This window comes from Mus pahari, chromosome 16 (assembly GCF_900095145.1).
Source record: "Mus pahari chromosome 16, PAHARI_EIJ_v1.1, whole genome shotgun sequence".
Classification (NCBI taxonomy): domain Eukaryota; kingdom Metazoa; phylum Chordata; class Mammalia; order Rodentia; family Muridae; genus Mus; species Mus pahari.
In genome coordinates, this window is record NC_034605.1 from 830,842 (window position 1) to 834,636 (window position 3,795).

Here is a 3,795-nt window from a genome sequence, read left to right on the forward strand (position 1 = left end):
ACTTAGCCCTGAGTCTTTATCTTCCTCTCCCACCCCTCCCCTCAAGCCCAGGAACTAGTATTCACCTTTGAAGATTAAACCCAAGGACATCCCCCCTCTGTGAATCCTTGAACCGGATGCATTTGATCGGCCATTGTGGTTCAACCTGAGCCTAGTCCTCTGGCTGCCCCCAACTTTATTTTTTTTTTAATTATTTTATTAGATATTTTCTTCATTTACATTTCAAATGCTATCCCGAAAGTTCCCTATACCCTCCCCCCTGCCCTGCTCCCCTGCCCACCCACTCCCACTTCTTGGCCCTGGCCTTCCCCTGTATGGGGCATATAAAGTTTGTGGCTGCCCCCATCTTAAGGCATTCTGGGTGCTGGTTTACGTCCATGCATCAGTTATTTTGTGTTAATCTGATACAATATCTGGTGAACACAACTTAGGGAAGGGTGTGAGAAAGGATATAGTCCTTCATGGCGAGGCGGCACGAAGGTGACAATGACTTTAGCTGTAGTGGCAAGGGCTTCAGGCAGCTGGTTACATTGTACCCACGGCCAGGAGGCAGAGGAGGTGACTCTGTTGGTCTGCTTACTAGTTTATTTCTTTTGTTCTTCCTTTTTATACAACCCAGGGTGCACACCCACTTGATAATGATGCCCATATTCAACGCAAGTCTTCTTCGCCAGCTAACCCTCTCTGGAAACACCCTCACAGTCATGCCCAGAGTTGTGTCTCCTGGGCAATTCTGAATTTGATCCAATTGACAATGAAAATGAATTATTTCATTTCCCAAACGTAGGAGGTCTCAGGGATTCATCTCTTGCTACGCTTGGTAGCTAGTATAATTTACAGTTATACCGGAATATAACGGGTCCATATGGTGAAGGTGTGGCTCCCTGTGTGGCACTATGGAAGTAGAACCTTTTGGGGTGGGGTGGAAAGGTCCTAAAATGGGAGCCATCTTGCTGTTTTTAAGGCGAGGTCTTGGTGTGTAGCTCAGGCCACTTAATACTTGATAGGTAGCCCAGGCTGGTCTTGAACACACAGCAGGTCTCTGTTCTCTTTAAGTGCTGGGATTACAGGTGTGCACCAGAAGCTGCCTCCAGTGGCAGTTGCTCAGGCCTCTTCAAAGAGGACAGTAGATGGCACCTCAGCCCCTTCCCCTTTCTTCTGCCTTTGCACCATAAGTGGACAGCTCTGCCCTACCACGGGCTCCCTGCCGTGAGTGGACTTGCAATAGTAACCAATCCAGATCCCAAACCTAAACATACCTTCGTAAATAGACCTTTTCTTTCCTCTTTGTAAGTAGATCATCTCAGATACGTATGCTAGTGGCAGAAAGCTAACAGTGACCTCTGAGCCAGAGTGATACCATCCCCTTCTGTGAATCCTTGGACCCGATTGACTGATACCATCCCCTTCTGTGAATCCTTGGACCCGGTGCATCTGATCGTGTCTGGTCCCAGAAGATACTTGGCGAAGTATTTGCATGAATCAACAATTGAGAATCACTATCAGGAAGGAGGAACAGCCGCACCTGTCTTTGTTTACGTTTCCTAGCTGTGTCCTACACAAACCCACATTCAGCCTGACAGGGAGCAGGATCCGTGCTTTCCAGGAATCTACTGAAAAACTGGTACTTTGATTATATTTTCATGTTCCAGACTTATTGAAATGGCTTTTAGTCCCTATGCCAAGGTCAAAGGTTTAATGGATGCTTTAAAAATCTATTATTTTTATTTCCTATGTTTGAGTAATTGCCTGCATATGTGTATGTGTACCACATGTACAGCTGATGATGGCTGAGCCCAGAAGAGGGTGTTGGGTCCCCTGGAGTTGGAGTCACAGATGGCTGTGAGCCTCCTGATGTGGGTGCTGAGAACTGAACCCAGGTCCTCTGGAAGAGCTGGAAGAGCAGCAGTGCTTTTAACCACTGAGCACCTAGTAGGTGTCTAATAATACTTTTTAATCACGTGACACTTTCCTCAAGTCTTCTTTATGTATTTATTTATTTATTTTGGTTTTTCGAGACAGGGTTCCTCTGTATAGCCCTGGCTGTCCTGGAACTCACTCTGTAGACCAGGCTGGCCTCGAACTCAGAAATCCGCCTGCCTCTGCCTCCCGAGTGCTGGGATTAAAGGTATGTGCCACCATGCCCGACTCGAGTCTTCTTTAAGTGAGTATGTTGGCTTATATTTACCCATCCTCAATTTTCTTAGTTTTCCCGGAAAGAAAAAAACCCCACTTACTACTTTTAACATTTAAATGAATGTTATCCTTCAAAGAAACTGTCATAATAATCACAGGGTAAGATACATCTGGGAGTGAACAGCAGCAGCAGATAAGTAGCTCAACACTAGAGGTCCCTCTCTTCTTGAGATCTAAGGGCTCCTGTCTGGGAGCTTAGCCAGCTTCAGTGGCTGGGAACAGAAAGTGAGAAGCAAAGGAAATCTGAACCAGAGAATTTTTTGTGGCATTGCAAATTAGATCTCGGGCAGCACAGGCCTGCATCACAGAGTCCTGGCTCGCCCACAAAGTATTTGCTCCCCAGCTCCCAGCCCCTGCTTCATTTTGTTCTATTTCTATCTGCTTCTTAATTTAGCCATGTGACTGCATTCAAACCCTTTTATCTTGTCCCCATCTGGAAGGCAATCTGGGTTGGCCCTGAACTTTTATTCCTGTGGGATAGACGAGAGTGACGGAGTCCCCACTGCCCCTCAGAGGGATGAACTGACGGATTTCACAAATCAGGTGGTTCAGGTTGCGTGGTGGCCGGGGCTCATGGCAGACAGGAAGAAGCTGACATTGTTCACACGCAGCTAGCAAGTCAGAGAAACAAGGGCTTAGATGAGGTCTGTTGTTTTCCAGCAAGGGTCAGTGTCTGGCAGGCGAAGAACTGAGGAGACAGACACGTGAAAAGGGCAGGGCTTGCTTTTAAAACCAGGAAGACAATGGCCACCAATACTAGGAAGCAAATGGAAAGATCACATAGGAAAGTGAAGCTCGCTTCTGTCTTGGTGGTGTCACCCAGGTGAAGAAGGGGACACCGAGGGTGACAGGCTCTTTGGAGGTCTCCATGTTACTCATGTTTTGTTTTTTTGTTTGTTTGTTTGTTTTTTAATGTTGTGTGAAATTTTAGCTTCATTGTGGAGTCTAGACAGAGCCTGATGCTTTCTCTGTGCCTGTCTCCCAGGGGCTTCTGTTCTCTTCTACAGACACACATCCCTCAGCACCTTCATGGCCTGGTGGTGGAGCTGGAAGCAGCACTACATACTCTGTAGTGACCAGAAGTGATGTGTGTGTGTGTGTGTGTGTGTTGCTTATATGGTGTGTGTGGTATGTGTTTGTGTGGTGTGGTGTGTGTGTGTGTGTTTGTGTGTGGTGTGTGCTTGTGTGTGGTACATGTGTGTGTGTGTGTGCTTGTGTGTGTGGTATATGTGTTTGTGTGGTGTATATGTGTGGTGTGGTATGTATGTGTGGTGTGTGTGCTTGTGTGTGGTACGTGTGTGTGTGTGATGTATGTGTTTATGTGGTATATATGTGTGGTGTGTGTGTGTGTGTGTGGTGTTTGTGTGGTGTGTGTGGTATGAGCTTGTGTGGTGTGTGTGCTTATGTGGTGTGTGTGCTTATGTGGTGTGTGTGTGCTTATGTGGTGTGTGTGTGCTTGTGTGGTGTGTGTGTGCTTGTGTGGTGTGTGTGTGGTGTGTGTGTAGTGTATGTGTTTGTGTGGTGTATATGTGTGGTGTGTGTGTTTGTGTGGTGTGTGTGTGGTGTGGTGTGTGTCTATGTGTGTGTGGTGTGGTGTGT